The 27,684-nt window shown below is 40.0% G+C and overlaps 1 long non-coding RNA gene across 1 annotated transcript; it reads left to right on the plus strand.

Moving 5' to 3' along the window:
- The first annotated feature begins 8,857 nt into the window (after positions 1 to 8,857).
- LOC116051752 lies at positions 8,858 to 26,288 on the plus strand. Its single transcript, XR_004105432.1, has 3 exons — positions 8,858 to 8,886; positions 13,099 to 13,101; positions 26,168 to 26,288. It is a non-coding gene; the product is annotated as an uncharacterized LOC116051752 (long non-coding RNA).
- The last annotated feature ends 1,396 nt before the right edge of the window (positions 26,289 to 27,684 follow it).

Here is a 27,684-nt window from a genome sequence, read left to right on the forward strand (position 1 = left end):
GATATATATATATATATATATATATATATATATATATATATATATATATATATATATATATATATATATATATCATCTTCATTGTTTACTGTTTTGGTAGAACATACAACATACCTTATCATTTCATAACAGGTTGTTTTGTTTTCCAACATCTTTCTTAAGCTGTCTTACAGATTTATTTAAATTTTAAGATTGAAAATGTATTCTTGACCTTCAAATAGCAGTTAACTCTTCCCCCAAGATCCATTAGTAGCTATTCTAAAGGCTTTGATCCTATTGCATATCTTCCACAGCAGATGGAGACGGAAGAAGGGATAGATAGATAGATAGATAGATAGATAGATAGATTCAATTCAATTCAATTTTATTTATAGTATCAAATCATAACAAGAGATATCTCGAGACACTTTACAGATAGAGTAGGTCTAGACCAAACTCTGTAGTTTACGAAGCCCCAACTATTACAGTGGTTGCCTCAAGAGCAAGCATTAGCAGTAGCTATTGCGACAGTGGCAAGGAAAAACTCCCTTTTTTTGTTAGGAAGAAACCTCGGACAGACCCAGACTCTTGGTAGGCGGTGTCTGACGGCACCAGTTGGGGGAGTGGTGAATGGTGGCAATAATAGTCATAATAAAGATAGTGAAGCAGTGATCACAATGGTAGTCATAGTAGTTCATGTCATAGTAGGGCACAGCAGGGCGTTACGGGGTGTAGTGTGGCACAGCAGCCTGGGTGGACGCGGTTGGACGCGGCAGGACGCAGTCGGACACTGCGGGGAAACGCAGAGCGTAGCAGGGTGTAGTAAGTCCATAGCGTCAGCTGCACCCAGGACCCCGGTGTAGGTGCCACCCAATTCCAAGGCGATGTTCTGGGTGAAGAAGAAGCAAAGGGACTCCGGGGAGAAAACTCCCCAGAGCTAGGTTAGTAACAGGCATTTCTGGGACTAAGATGCACACAAAAGGAGACAAGTGAAAAGAGAGAAGAGGGAGCGGCTCATTGTGTCCTTGGAAGGAGCTTCCCACAGCAGTCTAGAGTTATAATAGCATAACTAAGAGAGGCAGGCTAAAGAGAGGGGCCCTGGACCGGGCTCGTACTCTCCCCTGCCGGAACGGGCTTGTACTTCCTGCCTCCCTCTACTCTACTCTACTATGCTGCAACTCCTCACTCCCTAACTATAAGCTTTATCAAAGATGATGGTTTTCAGTTTATTCTTAAATGTGGCGACGGTGTCAGCCCCCCGAACCCAAGTTGGGAGCTGGTTCCACAGGAGAGGAGCCTGGTAGCTGAAGGCTCTGGCTCCGATTCTACTTTTAGAGACTCTAGGAACCACAAGTAGCTCTGAGTTCTGGGAGCGCAGTGCTCTAGTGGGACAATAAGGTACTAAAAGCTCTTCTATGTATGATGGTGCTTGACCATTTAGTGCTTTGTAGGTCAGGAGAAGGATTTTAAATTCAATCCTGGATTTTACAGGAAGCCAATGCAGAGAAGCTAATACAGGAGAAATGTGATCTCTTTTGTTAGTTCTTGTCAGAACACGTGCTGCAGCATTCTGGATCAGCTGGAGGGTCTTGAGGGACTTATTTGAGCAGCCTGATAGTAAAGAATTACAGTAGTCCAGCCGGGAAGTTACGAATGCATGGACTAGTTTTTCAGCATCGTTTTGAGACAGGATGTTCCTGATTTTGGCAATGTTACGAAGATGGAAAAAGGCTGTTCTTGAGGTTTGTTTTAAGTGGGCGTTAAAGGATAGATCCTGGTCAAAAATGACTCCTAGATTTCTGACAGTAGTGCTGGAGGCCAGGGCAATACCATCTAGGGTAGCTATATATTTAGATAATGAAGTTCGGTGGTGCTTGGGTCCCAGCACAATAACTTCCGTTTTGTTTGAGTTCAACATCAGAAAATTGTGGGTCATCCAGGATTTTATATCTTTAATGCACGCTTGAAGTTTAGCTAACTGACCGCTTTCGTCTGGCTTGATTGACAGATATAATTGGGTGTCGTCTGCGTAACAGTGAAAGTTAATTGAGTGTTTCCTAATAATATTGCCTAGAGGAAGCATATATAAAGAGAATAGAATTGGTCCAAGCACTGAGCCTTGAGGAACGCCATGGCTAACTTTAGCGTATTTGGATGGTTTATCGTTAATATTAACAAATTGGGATCGCTCAGAAAAATAGGACTTAAACCAGCTTAGTGCGATTCCTTTAATGCCAACTAAATGTTCCAGTCTCTGTAAGAGGATGGTATGGTCAATAGTGTCGAATGCAGCACTAAGATCTAATAAGACAAGTACGGAGACAAGTCCTTTGTCAGCAGCAGTTAGAAGGTCGTTAGTGATTTTCACCAGTGCCGTCTCTGTGCTATGATGCATTCTAAATCCTGACTGAAAGTCTTCAAATAGACTATTTCTATGCAGAAAGTCACACAATTGATTAGCGACTACCTTCTCAAGGATTTTGGAGAGAAACGGGAGGTTAGATATAGGTCTATAGTTGGCTAAGACCTCAGGGTCGAGGGTGGGTTTTTTCAGAATAGGTTTTATCACAGCTACTTTAAAAGACTGCGGTACGTGACCCGTTAATAAGGACATATTGATCGTATCTAGTAATGTGGTGTTGACCACGGGTAGTGCTTCTTTAAGTAGCTTCGTTGGAATGGGGTCTAAGAGACAGGTAGTTGGCTTAGCTGAAGAGACCCTTAACATTAATTGTTGGAGGTCTAAAGGATAAAAGCTGTCTAAATAAGTATCAGGTCTTATCGTTCTCTCTAGCCCTCCTGCGCCCAATGGTGAGTCGTTGGAAGCTGTGGGCAGAAGGTGATGAATTTTTTCTCTAATTGTTATAATTTTATCATTAAAAAAGGTCATGAAGTCATCACTGCTCAGAGCTATAGGAATAGATGGCTCAATAGAGCTGTGACTATCTGTCAGCCTGGCTACAGTGCTGAAAAGAAACCTTGGGTTGTTCTTATTTTCTTCTATTAGTGTTGAGTAATAGTCTGATCTGGCATTTCTGAGGGCCCTCCTATAATTTTTTAGACTATCTTGCCAATCCACACGAGATTCTTCCAGTTTGGTGGAACGCCATTTACTTTCAAGTTTTCGTGAGATTTGTTTTAATTTGCGAGTTTGGGAGTTATACCAAGGTGCTAGTTTCCTTTCCTTCATCATCTTCTTTTTGAGAGGAGCAACCGAGTCTAAAGTAGTCCGTAGGCAGGCCGTAGCAGCGTCTACAAAGTTATCAAGTTGGGAGGGACTAGAGTTAACATAACAGTCCTCTGTTATATTAAGGCATGACATTGAGTTAAGTGCTGTTGGAATAGCTTCCTTAAATTTAGCTATAGCACTGTCAGATAAGCATCTAGTGTAGAAACTTTTATTTAATTTCGTATAGTCTGGTAGTAGGAATTCGAAAGTTATTAAAAAATGGTCTGATAATAAAGGATTCTGCGGAAATACTATTAAATCGTCAATTTTGATGCCATATTCTAGCACAAGGTCGAGGGTGTGGTTAAAACAGTGCGTGGCCTTATGCACCCTCTGACTGAAACCAATAGAATCTAGCAGTGAATTGAAAGCAGTACTAAGGCTATTGCTCTCAATGTCCACATGGATATTAAAATCACCTACAATAAGTACTTTGTCTGATTGAAGGACTACGCATGATAAAAACTCTGAGAATTCAGATAAAAACTCAGAATATGGACCTGGTGCTCGGTAAACAACAACGAATATAATTGGCTGTACTGTTTTCCATGTTGGGTGTTGAAGATTAAGAACAAGGCTTTCAAACGAGTTATAATTTAGTTTAGGTTTAGGATTAATTAACAGGCTCGAGTCAAATATGGCTGCAACTCCCCCTCCTCGGCCTGAGCCTCGTGGAATTTGGGTATTATTATGACTGGGAGGAGTGGCTTCGTTTAAACTAACATATTCGTCATGGCCCAGGCAGGTTTCGGTGAGGCAGAATAAATCAATGTGGTTATCTGATATCAATTCGTTTACCAATAATGCTTTCGATGACAGAGATCTAATATTTAATAGTCCACATTTGATTTTCCTATTCTGTTCTATCGTTGCAGTGGTTGTTTTAATTCCAATTAGGTTGTTTAGTATAGCACCTCTTTTGTTAGCGTTTGGTTTAAACGGTCTCAGTCGGGGGACAGACACGGTGGTTATGGGATTATGAATGGGTGATTGCTCTGAAGGGAGCACAGAGGGGCGTGTAGCGCTGTATCTCTGATTATTGACTTTGGGAGAGTGTGTCTGGTCAGTGTGCTTGTGGGAGTGTTTACGGGATGTAAACAGTCAATCAGAGGTCTGGGTATGCAGGGCGTGGTGCAAATTTCCACGTAGCATCTGGCTTCCGCGTGTATTGGGATGAATCCCATCCCTGCTGAACAGATAGATAGATGTCTTATTATCATGACTTAATAGCATTGTGGGACAGTATATCATCAACACACCCAAAAATACTGTTTTTTATTTTACATGCTGACTTGATTTTGGCACATTTCCCCCATGTACATACTGTACATATTCACAACCTGCTTAAAATATGTGTGCAGAGAGTGCCTTGGTAGCTGAGTGCTTGCAGCACATGCCATATGACTGTGTTCGATTTCAGCCTTGGGACCTTTGTTGCATGTCATAGCCATACCCCTTTTTCACTTTCCCCCATTTCTAGTCTGTCATCTGTCAACTAAAGGTAAAAATGGCATTCAAAAAAATGCAAAACAGAAAATGCATTATTGTATTGGGACACAGATATAATATACAGTATCTACCTGTGACAAGCCTGGCTCAATGGATGTACATTGCTGGGATAAAGCCTGTTCCTCCCCTCTTGCTATCTCCTCTAGTGGGGGTTAGCGCCGCCCAGGACAATTGTGATTGGTTTAAAGAAATACAAACAAACCAGAGCGTTTTACCCCTATTCAAGAATAGATTGGCAGTGTGTGCCTAGATCATACTGCAGTGCTGCCACAAGTACTATCCTTTTGCATACGTTAAACATAGATAATATTAGCTCCTTAAAACTTTTTGCCATTGTTGTTGGATGTTCAGAGTCTGCTGCTGACCTTACCTCACCTTCTGATATACTGTTGTTGTACACCTGCTCTGTTCATTTCCTAAATTGCATCTTGCGGACAGCATTAATAATCCAAGGAAGCGTACAAAAAGCACTCTGAAGATATGCAGAACACACTGTGTAGTCGTCGTACACACATACACCGAGATGAACGCGTATTATCAGTGCAAAGCATTCTCACTGGCATGCCCATAAACAAGTAACCAGGTATCTACACAACTAATCACCAGACTATAAATCAAGTTCTCAGTATCCTATTGAACTCTGTGCAGCCTGTGTAACCTCTGTGCTGAAAGCACCAACCTGAGAATTTAAGAGATTCTATCTTTGAGTTTAACTGATGCTTCTTTTTCAGTACATGAAGGCATTCTTTCAGTTTCTAGTTAGTTGAGATCATTTTCAAAAAGCCTTCCATGTGTTATATCGTACTTGTTTGACTCAATATTAAAGGGATATTTCACCGTTGGAAAGATGAATATATCTTTAAATTGGGTCACTTGTGTAGTAGAAATGTGAATTGTTTTTAGAAATTGGTGGCTTCTAGGCCGAGAAAAGCCAGAAAATGTGTTTTTGGCTCATGTGGATGAAAGACATCAAATCCCATAATGCACTTGCTTCGCTGCTTTAGCGTCCAAAGCCACGCCTACTGTTTACAGACAGACAGACAGTGAGACAGTTAACTCAACTTAAGTGTGTTTTATTGTCATTTCAACCATATACATGAAACAACGTTTTACCGTGGCTCAAGTGGTTACACAATTAAAATATATAAAAACGACATTATATGAAAACGACATACGAAACAGGCTACATTTAGTGCACCGCACACACATTATATGCTCCGTAAAGTTCAGCTAACATGTATACTAGCATTAGCGCTTGTGGGCTGTAAACCCTGTAAACACCGAGTATAAACACAGCCGTAAATTTGCGTGGAATGTAGAATGGTCGGCATTTTACAGTCACAAACTCCACCAGCAGTTGGATACAAGCACCCCATTTCTGCACCAGGCAGCCCATGTTAACACAGCCCACCTCAACTAGCTAGTCTTACCCGGCGACAGAGCAGCCGGCCTAGTAGCTGGATGGTCCGATACAGCAATGTTTCCACAACAACAAAAACACAGCAGTCTCTGAACTCGCGTTGGGAGTTTCATTGAAGTTGGATCTAGTTTGTTGTCTAATGAGCTAAGGTGACCAGATTTCTGAGACAAAATCCGGGGACATTTTCAGCTCAGAAGCATAAATACCTCCAAAAAGGTAATGTTTTTATCTTTGTAAAAAATAAAAAACGGGGACACTGCCCCAGGGGGGGTCACATGGGCATGCTCCCCTGTAAGAAACTTTTGTCTATTTTAACATTTAAATGCATCAATCTGGTGCACTTCGAAAATAAATTCAGAGGTTAGATTTGATTATTTTTTATCTATGAATGGAAATATTTGTGCTGTAGCCTGAACTATTTTGCACTTCAGAATTTTAACCATGCACATATGCACATATGCACATATATATATATATATATATATATATATATATATATATATATATATATATATATATATAAGTAAGTGGGATTGTCTGGAATCTGGCAATATAATAAACATTATGGTGGGATACATTGGCTAACAGAAATGTCTGTGTTGACATAAATAGTTTACATGAGAATACATTATAATTTTGGCCCTTTGGCTGAGTCTCTGTCTGTCAGAGGGAGAGCAGGAGTGCGGTTGTGAAGAAGTTGGTAATTTCATGTCGCAGCTTAACACTTTTGCATGCATTATATCCGTGTCACATTCTCATTAGGAGCTGAGCCCCCCTAAAGGTCTGATCCTAGAATTTCCCCTGCTGCTACTTCATACTTGTACTCCACTGCACCTCAGAGGGAAATGTTGTAATGTTTACTGCACTACATTTATCTAACAGCTTTTGCTTTATTGCTTCACGTTGGTCTTGTTTCTGCAACAGCTCATTGAGTACATTGACATTGGTCCAGTATTAAACGAGATCACTGCAGTCGGCAAAGGCGAAACAAGCTATAATGTAAGTTAATAGGACGTCAATTGTGCCGCTTGTATTTACGTTCAAAAAAGTGCTTGTTTTGCCACTGACAGACTCATTAATATTCTAAGTGTCTGACAACATTATGGAAAGGATTTCTAAGGAGGTCGATCTTTTTGTTAAAGAGTAAGATCCTTTTTTAAATATAAAAAGTTGGCGAAATTGCGTTCGCAGTACGCAGAACAGTAATTTTAGCATCGTAAAATGGGCATTCTAGAACATCTCTGAGCTCTGAGGCTTGCTCTGGCTGTCTTGAGCCTGTGCGTGTAGGGTGCACGACTATTTCATTCCAATTTCGGGTCTGTCAGTCACAGTGAAAACCGAGGACATTTCCGGGGACATCTCCAGCCGGGGACAGGTCCCCGGGAACCCGGGACGTCTGGTCACCCTATAATGAGCGGACACTTGCAAGCTGGATTGATGGAACAGGTGGCCGGCTAGCGTTAGCTTTCCACCGGCACACTCATTCAGCGTTCCCCGCTGATGATGTCCCTTTACCGGCCAGATGCATCGAGCAACACCGCTGGTCTCCATAGCCGGCAGGCGAAACTCGCGTACCGTGTTGAGTATTCCGTCTGTAATAAAGTGTCTGTTGTTCTAAAGTTTCCTTTGGGAATAATAAATCTATCTATCAATCTATCTAAAAGTTTTCTGCTGAGAAGCCAGTAAGCGAGGATTCAAGATGGCTGGCGCTCGTTTTGCCTCGGCAATCTTCAGAGAAAGACGACAGTCCAACCCCCTGTGGGCTGGTTGAAAACATGCAGAAGTAGCTCCTACTACTGGCTGTAGTCCATTGCCTTTGGGCAAAAAGTCTTACGATGACGCAAAAATTTTCGTTTTACGTAATCGGAAGATTTTTTCCAGACCCACAATACAGAGATCTCTCGTCTCAGCGGGACATGAGTGAGGGAAGTATGGTCATTCGAAAATACTACCGTGTTTCTGCTGATACAAAGCTTAATGCTAAATCGGTGAAGTATCCCTTTAAAGACTTTAAGACATCCTGAATATCTATCTGCAGTATCTGTGAGTAATTGCACTTGGGTTGACCTCATCTTCTAAGTGATTTTCTTCCATGCCTGTACAACAGCCATCTTCAATTCTTGCTTGTTTAAGGAGCTTTTTGTACTTCAGAGCAGTTCTCTGGTTCTCCAGTTCTCAATTAGAGGTCAGGTGGCTAACTTGGCCAGTGAATAATGTTATATCAACCCCCTTTGGTTGGTTGTTCTGTCCTGCTGCATTTACCTAAAAGTAGGGGACCATGTGTAACAACACCCACACTTTCACCCAATATGCACTATTCCTTTCCCCTTGAAACAAATTTTATATATTACGTTTCCCAATACAGTTGTGGTGGCAAATGTAATTGCTGCCTGGATATGTTCAAAGCCAACATTTTTTTGAATTAATAAAACGCTGCCTTAATGGACAATGCTGCATTCGCAGGGAGGTGGTTGGGGTTAATGTAGTCTCGCATTGCCAGACCTTCCTCCACAGCGCTGCGGAGGAGGGTCTGGCTAGTCCACACAGCATTCCGGGCTAGAAGAAAAATGTGCTCTGGTTTATTGGCATTTCTTTAAACCAATCACAATCGTCATGGGCAGCGCTAAGCACCGGGCAGAGCCACGATGCCCCTACAAAATAGCCTCGGGAAGGAACTTGTTTTGGTGGAACATGTGTACGTTCAAAGGTTGTTTTAGTCGTGCAACAGAAAACTCAGATTGGACAGATAGTCTAGCTAGCTGTCTGGATTTACCCTGCAGAGATCTGAGGAGCAGTTAACCATAGTTTAGAAATCCAACACAAAGAAAGTGGAAGGTGACGGACATCCAGCCAAAATGAGGGACATGAAAACCATGAAAAAGTTTAGTAATACTTTAGTCACTATGTGCCAATATTGTATTACAATATTGGATATTTAGGTGGAAAACAAATGAATCTCATTTCTAGGAGACAGGGTTGCAATATGAATGTGAGCGTTAAACCTTTAAAGCTGAAAGTCAACACCTTACTCTCATTATGACACATTTCAGTGTGCTAGAGTAGAGCCAAAACAATAACAAATATCATTGTCCTAAAACTTCCTGACTGCACAGCACAGTGTATAACACTTTGGGGACAGTAAATGTCAAATGCCAAACAACAAATGCAATGTGGATATTTTCACTAAATTTAGATGCAATGATACACATTGCAGGAAGCAATTCCTATGAAATATTTGCAGAAATTACAGGCAGACTTTGGCTCAACATTGACAATTTGGTACCAGCTGGTGTAGACACAGTGTCTGTGTGGCGTGTCTGTGTGGCGTAGACCTCAGCACTGATGACAGTTAGGGGTGACAAGTTCCCAGAATCAGACTGAAAGTATATACAGCATCTGTGACTTCCTCTGTCCATGGAGAATTTGTCATGCGTGATTGCCTTAGTGGCAGCATTAACAGACATCACTGCCGCCCCAATAGCACTATAAGCTTCCTTTGATGAAAATATTCACAGACCCCATACTGACACATCTCGACAAAACTAGAAAGACTTTCTCTTCCCAGGAGAGGCCCGGTTCAGGAGGCATAGAGGAACAGACAGACATGACCTTCTTCCTCGGCTCTGCTTTGCTGTAGCCTGGGGATCCTGTCAACATAAACTGAAACAAAGATATTGGTATCGTCAACCCAACTTTGTATTTTTGTCACCACACTGAAAAATATGCACATCAGTGGGAGGGTTTAACGGAAACTGCATTGAAAGTTGATACCTGGTAAAGTGTGTGATTATATATCCTTCTGAAATTTGATCTCTAAATGGTAGTCTTTATCGACAATGTTTCATTTTCGGGATTGTTCAGGTGCTGCCGGAAATTCCGGCTGATGGCCCTCATTTCGGCCAGATGTCTGTTACCTTCTTTCTTTGTTCTTTCTGTTGGCATTCTAAACTCTGGCTGATTTATAAGGACTATGGTTAACTGCTCCTCAGATCTCTGCAGGGTAAATCCAGACAGCTAGCTAGACTATCTGTCCAATCTGAGTTTTCTGTTGCAAGACTAAAACAACCTTTGAACGTACACATGTTCCACCAAAACAAGTTCCTTCCTGAGGCTATTTTGCAGCGATACCGTGGCTCTGCCCTGTGCTTAGCGCTTCCCCTCGACGATTGTGATTGGTTTAAAGAAATGCCAATAAACCAGAGCACATCTTCTAGCTTCTAGAATGCTGTGTAGACTAGCCAGACTCTCCTCCGCAGCGCTGGCGGTCTGGCAATCTAAATGGTTACTGCATGTATCACATTGACGAATTACCTCAGAAAAAATATGTACAAGCTAATACTGTGAGGCATTTTAGATTTGACTCAGACAAAACAAAGTAATCACTTGTCTGATTGCTTTTGGAGCAGGTTTATACAAGAATAATAGACATGACAGTGTATTTTATTTATTTTTTTGCAAATGTTTTCTCTCCTTAACCACAAAATCAGCTCAGGGCCCAAAATATGATTACATTTTGGTGTAAGCTGACTTCAACAATAAATCAATTTAAAATCTCATCTACAAATTGAAGTTACGTTGACATGAGAAGAAAAGTTTGACATTTTGAGAAATACGCTTAATGTTGGTACTACTCTCATACCTTTATACAACCCCTGGACACACATACACACACACGCACCTTTGTCAATGACTGAACTTTTGCTCTACACTGGAACGACACACACTTTTCCACAACCACTGAACATTTGCACGTCATTTGTCTCTGCGACACTAGCTGCTTGCTCACACTCACCCAACACTGCCAATCTAATGCACAGACACCTACTTACTGCACTTTTTATACCGCACAAATTATATGTAGTGTATACAGTACACCCTATTCACATCATACCTACATCTGTTTATTCTATAATGTCTACTGTTAGCATTAGTTGTACAGTAATTACACTCTGCACTCTATATCTTATACATACTAATCTACCTAGCACTTCTAAAGCTCACTAATTAGGACGTCATATTTCTTTTGTTTATTTGGCTACTAGCTGTAGCTTCATATTTAGCAGACAGATTTTAGAGTGGTTTCAATCTTCTCATTCAACTCTTGGTAAGAAAGCAAATAAACATATTTCCCAAAATGTCAAGCTATTCCTTACATATTTCACACATTGATTGTACCAATATGCCAATTTAAAAGTTATTATTGCTGTAACTCCACAACCTTCATAGCTGCATTGATCTCATCTGCACATGTTCATGGCATTTCTTCAGTCAATACTTTTCTCTGTCAAAGAAAGATGGCGATGCCACACTTACTTCTACAGCAAGACATTTAGTTTAAGAAAGACCCAACAAACAACATTACTTAAAAAAAAAACAGCATAGATGAATTTATTTTGCCCTAGTCGACCGAAACAATGAGTCTTCCTTATTTCAGCCAATTATATCTTATTGTGAGCTGGTTGGTTGATGATATTTTCATAGTGAATTTTGCGTAAATGTATTGCTTTGCAGAAGTTAAATAATGATTAATAAAATAATAATGAACAGTTTTCATGTTTGTTGTTTTATTATTATAAAGATACCAAACACATTCTGATTCATGATTCCAAAAGTTTTTAAGTCTCCTCCTACTCTCTACAGATAACATAGAAACAACAACAGTTGCTAATTAATAAACAATTTATAGACTTTTTACTAGTAATTCTAGTAATTTCACATTGATTGAAGTTGAGGAATCTGTAGCATTTATATAAAGATATACCTAAATTACTTCTTTTTGTGGGGGCTTTCAATAATCTCAGGCATTATGTAAACTGTACAATCTGATTTTGTGGGTGAGGATGAGAGCATCAGGCAGAGCTGCAGTAAGAAAGAACTGGGCCTAACAGAAAATGCAGCAGCTGTGTAGCTCAATACTTGTACTGTAGTGTTTGCCAAACTTGGAACTTAGGAATCATCCAACATAACGCTTCTCTCTGTAGTAACGCAGACTTTCTATTAGAGCACCTCACACTGTGCCATCTTGCTTTAAACACAATGCTTTTTTTCTTGTTAGGAAAACGTTAGTGCATGTGATTTAAGCTGAGAAAAGCCATGCAACCAAGATACGAAACAGATTTGTCAAGGGAAGTGAAGGTAAACCTTTACATTGTTGTTAAGCCTGGTTCAGTTTACATATACATGGGATGCAGCAGTAGCTCAGTCAGTGGGGACTTGGCAGGGAGACCGGAGGGCTCAAGTCCCACGCGGACTAGTCTATATCAACGACGTTTAATTTCTGGGATTGTTCAGGTGCCGCCAGAAAATCCGGCGGATGTCCCTCTTTTTCGGCCGGATGTCCATCACCTTCCACTTTCTTTGTGTTGGCATTCTAAACTCCGGTGGATTTATGAGGACTATGGTTAACTGCTCCTCAGATCTCTGCAGGGTAAATCCAGACAGCTAGCTAGACTATCGTTGTACGACTTAAACAACTTTGAACGTACACATGTTCCACCAAAACAAATTCCTCACCAAGGCTATTTTGCAGAGGCACAGTTATTGAGTCCGGCGCTTAGCACCGCCCAAGACGACTGTGATTGGTTTAAAGAAATGCCAGAGCACGTTTTTCTCCCACGCTGTGTGGACTAGCCAGACCCTACTCCACAGCACTGTGGAGGAAGGTCTGGCAATGCGAGACTAATGATGAACCAATTGTTCAGGGGTCCATTTCAGGTATGTTTAACAAACTCTGAGTCTAACCTTGATGAGTTGGTTATCCCCTGAGATGGGAAACTCTGAGTTTTCAGTTCCAGAACAGCTGATTTGAGTTGGTTCAATAAACTCGGAGTAGGTTCACTCAGAGTTAAGCGCGTTCACCACCACAACAAAAGGCAGCATGAATGGAGCCATGATACTACGATTCACCATGGCAACACACACAAACAAACTGGTCGGCGGAAATACTCATGCGCACATACAGCGGGTTTGAATATATTTTGTTAAAAAAAGCAACACAGCTGCTGCTGCAAAAATAGCAAGAATTGGTGTGGGAGAAAATTGCTGCAAGAGTAAACGCGTAAGCTCTAATATAGTGTGTTAATTTCATATTTAATCACAGGTAACCTATAATATTACTGGTGAAAACTGGCATGGTAGTAGGCTACACCTATAATTTAATTTAGGTGCAGTTCTGCGGGCGAAAAAGTAAACAAGCCTACTACTAATCCCATTCTGACGTTGCAGCACCATCATTAACAGAATTATGATTTACAATCATTTATTTCTTTTTAATGTCTCTTACTGGTTTGTGTCCAGGGAACTCTACAAAAACGTTTAAAAAACGTTTGAGAGCGAGTCACACTCTTCTGACGGCTCTGCATATAGTGGCTTTACTAATATGCTCTGCATCAACAATGTTGTAAAGAAAACTGCCGTTTGCAAAAAAAAAAACGTAATGTGACACAAATAATCTGCTGGGATGTGAGAGCATGTCAAGGATGGGTGACGTTAGTGATATGACGACGGATAAGGTTATCTACCAATCTACATATCTGGTGGACTGTGAAGAAAAACGATACCGCTCAAATAGGTAGTTAACTGAAAATGAAAATGCATCAATATCATCTCCCGACGTATGTAAGTGTATTTATTGAAATTTATTGAAAAGATTTCTGGTACAGGATATACAATCTTCTATCCCAGACTCTAATAGACACAAAACAAATATATATATATATATATATATATATATATATATATATATACACACATACATACATATACATATACACATATATATACATATACACATACACATACACATACATATATGCACATTCGCATTTTAACATTTTATAAAAACATTCATTTCATAATTGAAGTTTTCTAACAATTCATAAATAAATTACATAAATTAATTACATAAATTACTGACAAGCTTTATAATTATACATTACACCTTTTGACAGGCAAAATGCATCCAGCCTATTCTTAAAGGAATTGATAGAAGGGGAACGCACAACTTCTTCTGGAAGGTCATTCCATGATTTTACCGCACGGAGTGTGAAAAAGTTCTTTCTCTTTTCAGACAGGCATGTTCTAGGGTAAAGTTTTAAAGGATTCCCTCGTGTCTCGTACCTATTGTTCCAAAACTGAAAAATAGGCTCAACTGTTACATCATATATTCCCTGTACAAGCTTATACACCTGAATCATATCTCCTCTGTATCTCCTAAATATGAAAGTCGGTAAACCTAATTTCCTCAATCTATCTTCATAAGACATGTTTTTCATTCCTGGAATTAATTTAGTAGCTCTTCTCTGGACCCTTTCAATTTTTTCTACATATTTTAATTAATATGGACACCAGACGGAGCTTGCATATTCAAGATGAGATCTTACCAGGGATTTGTACAAAGGTAAAAATATATCCTTGCATATATTTTGAAAAGTTCTTTTTATTATTGCAATCATAGATGTAGCTTTTTTAACTTTATCAGAAATATGTGTGTGGAATTCAAGTGAACCATCCACCACAACACCTACGTCCCTCTCCTCTTGTACTGGATTAACCACTATATCCCCAACTACATAATTGGCTACAGTGTCATTTTTTTTTTCCCAATTTGTAAATGTTTACACTTTTTTGGATTCATCTTTAATAGCCACTGGCCACACCATTTGCCCATGCTACTTAGATCTTCTTGAAGATGGTCTCGGGCTGTGTCACTTATTATTATAATATTAGTATCATCCGCGAAAAGGTAAACATCAGACTGTATCATATCTGGCAGATCGTTTATATATATTACAAAGAGAACAGGGCCCAAGACTGATCCCTGTGGGACCCCAGATGTCACCGGCTTCCAGTCTGATTACCTCTCTTTCTGAAACTGGCTGGAGTTCTCTCTCTTTCTCAGGTTTGATTAACCTCCCTTTCTGAAACAGAATACCCAGAGTTTCCCTCATCTCAGGGTTAACAAACTCTGAGTTTTCACTAAACCTGCTTTCTGAAACGGACCTCAGGTCTGCTTCTACAAGTACCTTGGCATCCACTTGAACAACACATTTAGCTGGAAGGCCCACGTTGAAAGTTTGTGTTCTCGTTCACAGCAGAGATTATACTTTTTGCGCAGACTCAGAATGTATGTGGTGGATCACAAGATTATTTTTTATTCTACCAGGCTGTATTAGAGAGCATATTCAGCTATGGGATGTTTGGTACAGACTGCCATGAAGGTTATGTGGAGGAATGAACACCACTCTCTACAGTCAATATACATGCAGTCTGTTCTCAGGCAAACACAGAGAATATTGTCTGATCCATCTCATATTCTCCACAGAGTATGAGCTCTCACCCTCTGGCAGACCAAATAGAGTACCTCAATGTAAACTTAACCATTTTAAAAACTAATTTGTGCCTACCTCAATGGAAATTTAAATAATGTTGCTTGAGGCTGCAGGAGTCGTGCAATGCATTCATGGTATGATGAGGGGTTGTGTAATATGTTGCTTGTTCTTATCACTAGTTGTGTAATATGTGCAATATGTGTAATTTTTGGTTGGGATGTGCTTCAGTAGTCGTTGCTTTGTTTATATGTTGTTATGTTTGTTGTATGTTTTTTTAATATTACTACTATGGAGGCAGCGATAAGATATGTTGTGTGCCGCATTTGAGACAAGTTTCCCTACGGGGACAAAAAAGTATATCGCATCGTATCAATATTACATTACGGTTGCTCATATCGAAACAGACTCTACAAAAGGCCTCACAAAAAGAATGAAATGAAAAGAATGTTAACACGGTTAAGTAAAAATATGGCTCTAATGTAAACAAAAACAATGACAAAATTGAAGACACTAAAGCAGTTATATTGAAAAAAGACAATTGTTAACCAACTTAAAATAATTACTAATTAGTAACACACAAGTGAATTGAGTTTTTTCTCTTATAAATACCAGTTTACAATTCAAGAAATGGTGTATGCATGTTTTTGTGCATACACGTCATTTACACATCTGGCCCCAGGTGGCTTTTGTGGGTTGAGTGATGTGAGGATTCAAAAATGAATGAATTGAAAGAGGAGAAAATATCTACATGGCCTTGTCTTTTTCTCTGCTGTCCACCTGGATGAAAACAGAGGCAGACCTGTTTCTTCCCAGCTTGTTTGATCAACTGTCAAATTAGATGGCTTTAAGTGTTGTGACTGAAATGGTTGGTGAGTTTAGTTAGCATTTTAAAGCTATTAAGGACATTAGCTAACGTCATCAGTTATGCTATCTAAATGACCGACAGCAGCTGATCTTGCAGTTGCCTGGTGACAGTAAAAGGATGCTGCCAAAGATTCTGCCTGAGCAGGCTTCTCAAAATAAAAGCAATGATGTGCGTCTGCAATTTTTCAAGTACATCCTGCGAGATCTGGCTCTAAGAATCCCGCTAATGGATTTAAACGTTAAAAAAGGTTGAGGTTATTAATAAAAATAAATAATAAATATAAATAACAATAAAAAAATTTAAAAAATTGTGGAATTATATTTGATCTTCAGTGTATAACAATAATGTCATGACAGATGATAATACAATAGATAGAAACTTTAAAACCACAAAAGCTAATTTTTTATGAAGGAAATTAGAGCTTTGTCATAATGAAAGGTACAAAATGCACACATATCTGCATGTGCTGGGGCATGTACTTTACAAGAACGTATTGCATTGGTAAACAAAACAGCTGCTTTAGTTTTGTATATAGATTTTAGCTTTCTAGCCAGCATCAAAACAAACAACAAACATGTATTTTGGTGCTATTTTGGAACAACGCAGGAGAGCAGCAAAATGATTATAATTAAGGACTACAGTCTTCTGAACTTCCCTGTTTTTTCAGTGTTAGTCCATTTCTTTTATTGTCACCTAAAATATGTGTAAACTACTCATTTGAACCTTGAAGTCTGTTGTTTATTCACATGACAAAAATGCTTTTTCATTCTTAATATAACCGCTCACAGTTCATAAAAGCCGTCTTGGATGCCCTTGAGTTTCACCAGCAGTACCTTTGATTGCTCCACTGGTCTGAGGACATGGGGATCACACAAATTAAATTCAGCCATGTGGTAAGACAAAGGCTGACACCATTTCATTTCAGCGGGTCGCTAATGTCACCTCCTCTTACCGGTTCGGCTGAACAAACGTCTCCCCAGGTAGTAGGCAACACCTTGGAAATGTAATTATCCATCAAGACTGAATGTGAAATTGCTTGTGAGAACACTGCTGCCAGCCCCATTGCATAAATGCAAATCCTGAATGTGTAATTCATTTTTACACTACAGTATCATCTACAGAAAAATCTAAACTAGGAATTGTTAGTGATATGCCTGACCTATCATCCAACGCTGTTTCCGAAAGGTTAAGTTTAAATACCACTAATTGGTTTTGCCCATTATATTCGGAGGAAACATAATTGCTGCCAGGATTTTATGTTCACTAGCAACTTATTTCCAGCTCAGGAAGTATTATCTTCTTGTACCGCACAGAACTTGTAGGGATGTGGTTTGGGTGGATGTGTCCTATAGTTCTGGATCCTGAGTGTCATTATAGGATAAAGCTACTAAAGCACATTGGCAGTGATTGGAATAACAGCGTTATAAATACGGTTTCTTCCCACCATAAAGACATGCATGCTAGGTAATTAGGACTACAGTTAAAAATGAGCCGACTGGCTAACACTGGCGCATTTACAGAAATGTTGATTAATGTGCATTGTCCTAATCAAATAAACTTACAAACGACGTTACTAATGGCGTTACTTTTTTTCAGTAACGAGTAATATAATTGATTACTCTTCCCATCTTAATAACGCCGTTACCGTTACTGCCAAAAAATGCGGCCTGTTACTATATTTGAAGCTGTTTTTTTCATCAGACCAACTAGATCTCTGAGTCTGAGCCGAGAGGCAAATACTTTTTTTTACTGTTCTTCCTTGGTTAGTGGGCAGTGCACGACGCAAGCGCATAAATGCTGACGATTGGCTGAGGTTGAGTAAAATGTAATGTTAAGCCAATCAGAGGTAGAGTTAGGCGGGTGTTCGAAAGCACGCATAGTCGGACACACAAGAACAACACAAGCGAGTCAGTCAACGAGAGAGAGACAGGTATGGCGTTATGAAATCAAGGAGATGGTTAACTTTTCCTGCTACAGATTTTCCACCGTGGTCAGAAAGAACAGGGGAGACACTTTGTTTCTCTTACTATTGACCCGTTGCACGTGACGTCACGCTCCACTCGCGCGAATTATGAACGCCATGACGGACGGCAGAAGAGCTATGCTGTAGATAGACGGCAAGCTAAACGCGTACGTTTTCGTTCGTGTTTGTGTTCTCACATTCACAATCTGCAGAGTAATCCTCACCAACACAAGCATGCAGAGTAATCCTCACCAAAACAAGCATGTGTATGTATTGCCTTTCTGTTTTAAATGAGTGATAAATAAAATTATCCTCAACCAGCTAGCTGCCGTGCTAACCAGCTGTCCTGCTAACAGGTCCAACCCGATGATGACCCACATAACTAGCTAACATTGGTTATTCACTGACCTAGCTACATATCCAAAAAAGAAAGCCGTTCCCTTGATCATTTAACTTAACACACATACAAAAAACAATCAGTTAAATTAAAGATGACATGGCACGGAAACTAGCTTCAAAAACGAGTTAAATGCGGGTCTGCGGAGCTCCTACCCCAGCTAGCTGACGAGCTAGCTGCAGCTAGCTTTGGACTGCTCGCTAGCTGCTGCCCATCGCGTCGTAATATCCACCGGTCAAATCTAAACTTAGGCTACACAGCGAATATAATCACAGATAAGAAGATGGCTAGATGTTAAAATTATGTGTGGTTACTACTGATCATAGACACGCCGTGATTTACTGCATGGATTAACGTGTGATAGATAATTAATGACTGCACTTCCCAGAGCTGGGATGTGTTCAGGCATCCATTAGCTAGGAAGTTGCATTGGCACACCCAGTGAACAACGGTATGTGGGTAGCCACGACCGACCATGTCCTCTAAAAACATGGGCTACGTGTTATATAAATCCTTACTTAAGTAAAGAATAGATGTTAATACAAAATAAACCCTAGATTGATGTCTTATCTTTGCCATTATGAGGTACCTCCCCCCGCTGTTAGCATAGCATCGCGTACCTGTAACCCAGCCAGGTACAAATAACTGGTTAGGGACTGTTCGTTATTTAATTAAGGGGCCACCAGAGGAGTTTTGTGGCTTCTAACCTAAAAAGACATGACCCTCCCCTCGTCAGTAACAATTTTCCTATGACCCTCCAAAATGATTTGAAAAAGAGGAATGACCCTCTCCTTGCATGCATGTTTGCACTTACGAAGTACGTGTTTGTAGTACCATTTTTTACAGCCATGACGTATAGGAGTTAACCTCTGCATTCTCATCTTACACATCCCACTCCTCTGTTATGGTGTGGTGGCCATTTCAGTAGATTTACTCACTAACATTGTTGTGGAAACACAATAAGCATGGAAACTAAATGCACACTTCATGCATTACTGCATTACTTCAAATACTAAGTTACTCCTCTAGTAAACTAGTATTCACGTGAAATAAAACAATAAAACATTGAGACCATCCAGCAAAGGACGCTGGGATATAAGCTAACCAATTCAACACTGGTTGCTATGGACTTGTCACTATCGTCATTGTATATTTTAGCACATAGGTAAAGCTGCCGAAGCTGAACATTATATTCCAAAACATATATGTTTATTTTTAAAGCAGATTTTAAGTTACATTGTAACAATTTAACAATTCGCCCTTATGAAAGCCAATCGCGGCACGGCTGTTTTGGAACGCAATAGACAGACGCTTAAATTCAACTAAAATGTAACAGTGAACAATCAGTGTTGGACCTACATTCTGTTGAGATGCCTCTCCAAACTCACCATAAAACGTAAACGAAAAACGAAAAAAGATCCGTATTTTGCCGTAATCCAATGACACGAAAAAAAAGTAATCCACAGCAATCAGTAGATCCACAAAAAGGTAAATGACACGGTGTATCCAGCAAGGCCGATACGAGCGTCACATATGAGGCCTCTCCACTTCGCCGTTTAAACAAAGTGGAATAAACGTATAAAAGTCCAAATCTACACAAAACCTGCAATCAATTAGTAAGCTGACATCACATTTATATACATGGCATTTAGGAAACCTTTATTGCAAGGTTGGCATGGCAAGATGTCCAGATTAGTGCAAGTTTCGTTTTTTGCGTCCTGCTGCTCCCATCGTCAGCCAGGTAATAATTTTTTTACTAAAGCAGTATATGAAATCTGATGTATTACCTACCACCGTTTAGTTGTTTTGTGTTATTTAAGATATTTATAAAATATCTGGTCATGCCAGATGTAATTATTCCACTCATTTTTTAAACAATGCAATTACCCATTTGAGCCACCAGGGGGGCCCCCCAGCAAACTCCGCGTATGGGGTCAGACCCATCTGCTAGGGTGCCGAGACTGAGAGCTACATGGATAAATATGCACCAAACAAGCCACTTTGAAATTTTGCTCTTTTCATGAATAAAAAAGTTGGGTGACCCCCCCCGCCCCCCACCCAGATTAAAAAATGTTGGATGACCCTCCCCTCAGCATAAAATAAAAAGACATGACCCTCCCCTATTTTCCTCCGGTGGTCCATTCCATAAATACCGAACGGTCCCTTAGCATCCAGACTTTTAAAAGCTTTGAGAGCAGCACCAGTATATGGGGATACCCCGTTTACCACATAGTGGTACAGATCATGGGGACTGAAGTCGGGCAGACTCGGTGATTTAATGAGGTCCGTGAAAATGGAGGGAGAACGAATTAAGGGTCGGTATCCAATCCTGCTATCTCCAACTTCTCCAAATACTGCTCTTTGCGAGCACCTACCAGATGCCCTCCCTCGACCGATAACGGCACGACAACTTGTTGTTCAATAGAAGAAGCCATATAAAGCCATAAATACAGTTTATTTAGTGTTATGTATTTCAAACTGATTGAAACTACTAAACTTTCCGCTCGTCCATTACTGTTTAGCCTGTGCTTCCGCCGTCCGTCATGGCGCCGTCACGAGGTCATGTGACGTGTTTGCAAAGGGTCAATATGACTCTAGAGTCGGTACTCGCTCGAAAGCTAATCGGCGTCACTCTCTCACTTCTCCCTCGCTCTATCACCTAGCTACTCCCCACACACACACACACACACACACACGCCGGCTCGACGCACACACCAGCGCACAAGTATAAACATCAGGCCACTTACGTTATTTGCACTACAAAGAGTATATATATTTGTTATTTATTTTTGGTATAGTGCTTAACAAGCATAATTTAATTTTGCCCAGTTGTGGCCTGTTGAGGTGTTATTTGTATCGATCCACTATATAAACATAATATCTACATACATGGCATTTGATTGGAGGCTATAGTCTCACTTTGTCCCACAGCAACATTAAAATAGTTTAGATTTGTGTACATTGTTTCTGTTTCTGTACATTGTTTCTGTTAAAAAATTAGTATCCATTTCATTATAATATTCAGATTTATCATAAATAATTGAACATGCATTTTAAGTTCCATTAAAGAGGGGTGGAGGTGGGGTCACATTTGAGCATTTAAAAATGTACTTGAAAGTAACGCAATAGTTACTTTCTGAAGTAACTAGTTACTTTCATAATTTGTAACTGAATAACTAATTTAGTTACTTTTTGAAAGAAGTAACTAGTAACTTAACTAATTAATTTTTTAAAGTAACTTGCCCAACACTGCACATTCGTTAAGGTTAGTGAAAGCTTGTGGTTTTGGTCAAATATTTCTGTCTTGTGTTTCAAATCACCCTTGACTTTTTCGATGTTTAACCAAGAAACCAATCTTTCTGTAACCTTAATCAAGTGCTATGAGTTCCCCAAGCATAACAATAAATATGTCCATTGTGCTTTATTGCCAGTTCAGATACTGTAATAAAAACACAAACGATGTTGTCAGTAAATGTTTTACAGATGCATTCGGTATAAACAATAAATAAATAAAAGCACAGATAAAATGTTTCCCGGTTATTTTTGATGAAAAAAAATACTAACTAAGGGAGTTAAGGCGTCTCCAGTTCACGTCCAGCTGGAGACCTTTGAGGCGTGTCTTCCTCGGCTGAGCTGTAACTGTAGCTAACCGATACTGCTACTGTAGCTCACCTGAGCTAGCTGACGCTACAGCTCAGCTGAGGAGGACAGCATTAATGGTTGAATCTCGTCCATAAATGCACTTATTTCTGTGCAGTGATACAGTTGATGGGTGTAGTTCGGTAGAAAGAAAATAGTTTCTACATGAAACTGCTCTCAGCCAGGTCTGTGGATTATCTTGTGTAACCAGGTCATGATTCAACGCATTCTCATGAACAGGTTTGTATGATATCGAACGAAAACTTATTTACAACAATTTGCACGATATCCTACAAAATTAGCAGAGGTGGGACAAAGTCATTGTTATGCAAGTCACAAGTAAGTCTCAAGTCTTTGCCCTCGAGTCCCGAGTCAAGTCGAGTCTAAGATGAGGCAAGTCCCAAGTCGAGTCACAAGTCAAAGCCAACAAGTCTCAAGTCGAGTCCAAAGTCCTACCATTTTAGTTTCGAGTCATTTCAAGTCCTCTTACCACAGAAATAAAATTTATACAAATCATGTATGTCTGTAAGATTTGTATTTATTTAAACCTCTTTTTATACAATGACATTAATCAAATAAGGGCCCACATGTTTTGCAAATTGCAACTCTTTTTTTTGTCGACTACCTCGTAATTTTTATAGCCAAACGAAACTGTCTTCGGTATCATTTTGCCAACTGGCGCGTTGTTGCTTGTGCTTCATTGGTTGTCTTGCAATGTCCCTGCTTAGATGCTGTCGAATCAAAACAACGTGGGACTACAGTGATTGGATGTCGTGCAGGCAGCACGCGTGCTCTCTGCATGCATACAGGTGGTGCACATTTTTTTCACAGATGCAGATAAATTGAGAGCGGAACGGCCGTGTGAACATTTTCTTCCCCAGTTTTCATGGGAAGTAGCAAGTCTTCTCGAGTCAAAAGGCGCAAGTCCAAGTGAAGTCACGAGTCATTGATGTTAAAGTCCAAGTCGAGTTGCAAGTCTTTGTACATTTTGTCGAGTCGAGTCTGAAGTCATCAAATTCATGACTCGAGTCTGACTTGAGTCCAAGTCACATGACTCGAGTCCACACCTCTGAAAATTAGGCGACCGCCGGCTGGTCACATGATGACCGGTCATATGACAGTTAAGTTTAGCGGTCTTCACAGTTCAAATTCGCAGAGAAAAGGTTGCTTTGAGCCGGGTACCGGTCACCATGTTGTTTCAGGCGCCAGTTGCAGTTGAGTTGAGACGACAAAAGGTGGTCGTCATGCAGCGACAACAGTTAAAGCAACACCAAAGTAGAAGATTCTTTTGTACCTTAAAATAATGTTTCCAAAATCGTTTCAGTGGTTCATCAACTCGAAACAGGGTGAACGGCACTTCTGCATTCACTTTGCTGCCCTCTATCGGCTGTAACCGCACTATGCAAGTTTGCCAGATCGGGTAGAGGATCTGTAGTTCGAAAGAGACATAATGAGACATTACGACAGCGGTAATGGACAATTTCGCTTCCAACCTGTAGTGCTTTGGTGTTGCTTTAAATTTAGGCACCAAAACGACTAGTTAAGATTAGAAAAAAGATTGTGGCTTGGATTAAAACACCGGCCCCCTTAAGTAGTAATCCCTGGGACATGAACACGCGTTTCATGGGTTAAAGTCTTGTGTTTTCCCAAAACTCCGCTGCTCTGCTGGAAAGCCCTGAGCTCTATGACCCACCTATCCACCCCAACCTCCTCCCTACGCGGATCAGATCGGTGTTATACAGCAGCAGACAATTTGGTGCATACAGCAGAAAATACCTGGAAAAAATACGAGATACGAGAGACATTGCTGTTGAATTTTTCGAATGTATTTTTTTTTTTTTTTTGCCGCTTTGAACACCACAAAGGTTAGGGTTACCATCTAGGGTTAGGATTACCAACTAGGGTTAGGGTTGCCATCTAGCTGGAGAGAAGGAATGGAGAATACATCTCTATAACTGATATCTCTAACACTGGGCAACTCACACCAAAACAATCTAGACTGATAAATAGCACCACAGGTAAGAGGAAAAACATGTATTTTTGAATTTGGGGTTGAACTGTTAAGTAGAAATTGGAGATATATATACCCCATTTGAATGTTTCCATTTGAAGACTATATTTCAACTTCACTATTTTTCAGAAGGAAATTTTGTACTTTTACTCCACTTTATTTACATGATATGATGTATTGTTATAGATTCAACTACAAAATAGCACAAAAAAGTAGATTAAATTAGCTCCACTACGACCATCTATAGTAAAATGCTGTTAATACCTACAATCATATAACACTATGAATGGGGTCATAAGTATATACGGTATAAAGTATAGTTAGCTGACAATATTTCTTGCTTATTCTTCAGAAACACTTTGAAGCCAGGATTTTAGTCTGAACTTTTTATCTCCAGAAACTTGTGTTAGCTTTATGTTATGGCCTCACTATTTTACACATACATATTTCATCATGACTCATTATTATACAGTGTGATCATTCAGCTCCTCCTCGGCCTCTGGGTTTAGGTCCAGAGATTTGCTCTACATCATTTTTAATGGTGGTCCTGGACTGCAGTCCTTTTATTTTTTTGCTGCTCTACAAACTACTGCTCTCTCCAGAGGTTTTAGTTTTCTCTCCACTGCTTCCACCCTCTGCCTTATCAATGGGACGCAGCTGAAGTAAACATTGCGCCTTGCATATAATTCTATGGCAATCCCCATCAGCAGTGATAAGCTTAGGGAGCAGATGTAGCTCATGAGCTAACTTTTTGATTCACTTCACTGGAGGATGCCTAACAGGATATGTCTTAGCAAAGCTTATGTCCAGTCATTTCTACAGCATTTATAATTCATGAAGTAAACACGTTTTTTTCTACACTTACTTATGCTCTATCACATGTGAATAAGCTCAAGCCGAGCTCCTCACTTTGCTCTGCAAATAATCACAGTCTAACTATAGGACTAAACACATATTTTTTTTAACAGAACCTAAAGAGCTCCATGTTGTTGGCTACTACAATCTAACATGAATTTACTATGAAAACGTCAGCAGGCTGAGAGGAAAGCTAAATAAAATATTTTCATTATGATGTAATAGCCCCAATGTGGTAAAACCATCCTGCAGGTGTGAAGCGATGATGAGACTTTTAGATGTGGGCTCATTCCTGTCTTTGTTTAAGTTAAAGTGATATATGAAACCAGGGACTAAGCTATCAGTGTCAGCCATGCTTTCAATCAATGCACACTTGGGACAACATGCTGTTAGAAAGCACTCACATCAGGGAACAAAAAACCATAACGGCATTCAAGAAGCATTTTGCCACATTGATACATTGAATCAGGCATTAGAAGGTAACTCATTTTTGTTTATTTGGCTTTTATTATTATTCATTTCTCCACAAAGAGATAATTCTGTGTCCATTTCCTCTGCAGTCTCATGTTTAGATGCACTGTTTAGCTGACAATAGAAATGGCCTATTGTATGATCTAATTTGACACAGGACTTTGCAGTGCTCATGATTATGCCCAAGTTTAAAATAAACAACAGCAGTGCATTGCATGTAGCATTGCTTGCAGATACTTGCATTGTTCAGTATGACCAGAGTTCATCAGAGCAAAAGCCAGGATGTAGTTGCAGATTGCCAGCAACAGTAGCAGGATATGGGGTGTGAACATGATTATTTCCTCTATAAAGGCTATATCTATAATTATACATGAAGTTCATTAGTGGACTTTTTGGCAGGCAAGGTTACTGATGAAAAGATATAATATTGAGCAACATGAGTGACAGTTTGAATAGGCTGTCTTATTGAAACGCATGCCTATTTACCCTGCACCGTACAGTCATGGCCAAAAGTGTTGGCACCCCTGAAATTTTTCCAGAAAATCAAGTATTTCTCACAGAAAAGTATTGCATTAACACATGTTTTGCTATACACGTTTATTCCCGTTGTGTGTATTGGAACAAAACAAAAAAAGAAGGAAAAAAAGCAAATTGGACATAATTGCACACAAAACTCCAAAAATGGGCTGGACAAAATTATTGGCACCCTTAACTTAATATTTGGTTGCACACCCTTTGGAAAAAATAACTGAAATCAATCGCTTCCTATAACCATCAATAAGCTTCTTACACCTCTCACCCGGAATTTTGGACCACTCTTCCTTTGCAAACTGCTCCAGGTCTCTCATATTGGAAGGGCGCCTTTTCCCAATAGCAATTTTAAGATCTCTCCACAGGTGTTCAGTGGGATTTAGATCTGGACTCATTGCTGGCCACTTCAGAACTCTACAGTGCTTTGTTGCCATCTATTTCTGTGTGCTTTTTGAAGTATGTTTGGGGTCATTGTCCTGCTGGAAGATCCACGATCTCGGACGCAAACCCAGCTTTTTGACACTGGGCCCTACATTGCCACCCAAAATCCTTTGGCAATCCTCAGATTTCATGATGCCTTGCACACAGTCAGGGCACCCAGTGCCAGAGGCAGCAAAACAACCCCAAAACATCTTTGAACCTCCACCATATTTGACTGTAGGTACTGTGTTCTTTTCTTTGTAGGCCTCATTCTGTTTTCGGTAAACAGTAGAATGATGTGCTTTACCAAAAAGCTCTATCTTGGTCTCATCTGTCCACAAGACGTTTTCCCAGAAGGATTTTGGCTTACTCAAGTACATTTTGGCAAACTGTAGTCCTGCTTTTTTATGTCTCTGTGTCAGCAGTGGGGTCCTCCTGGGTCTCCTGCCATAACGTTCCATTTCATTCAAATGTCGACGAATAGTTCGTGCTGACACTGATGCACCCTGAGCCTGCAGGACAGCTTGAATTTCTTTGGAACTTGTTTGGGGCTGCTTATCCACCATCCGGACTATCCTGCGTTGCAACCTTTCCTCAATTTTTGTCTTCCGTCCACGTCCAGGGAGATAAGCTACAGTGCCATGGGTTGCAAACTTCTTGATAATGCTGCGCACTGTGGACAAAGGAACATCTAGATCTCTGGAGATGGACTTGTAACCTTGAGATTGTTGATATTTTTCCACAATTTTGGACAGTTCTCTTCTCCTCTTTTTGTTGTCCATGCTTAGTGTGGTACACACAGACACACAATGCAAAGACTAAGTCAACTTCTCTCCTTTTTAATCTGCTTTCAGGTGTGTGTTTTATATTGCCCACACCTGTTACTTGCCCCAGGTGAGTTTAAAGCAGCCATATTATGCTCATTTTCAGGTTCATAATTGTATTTTAAGGTTGTACCAGAATAGGTTTACATGGTTTAATTTTCAAAAAACACCATCTTGTTGTCGTACTGCAGTGCTCTCTCTCACTGCTGCAGATCCTCTTTTCAGCTGGTCTCTGTTTTAGC

This window comes from Sander lucioperca, chromosome 4, assembly GCF_008315115.2.
Source record: "Sander lucioperca isolate FBNREF2018 chromosome 4, SLUC_FBN_1.2, whole genome shotgun sequence".
Classification (NCBI taxonomy): domain Eukaryota; kingdom Metazoa; phylum Chordata; class Actinopteri; order Perciformes; family Percidae; genus Sander; species Sander lucioperca.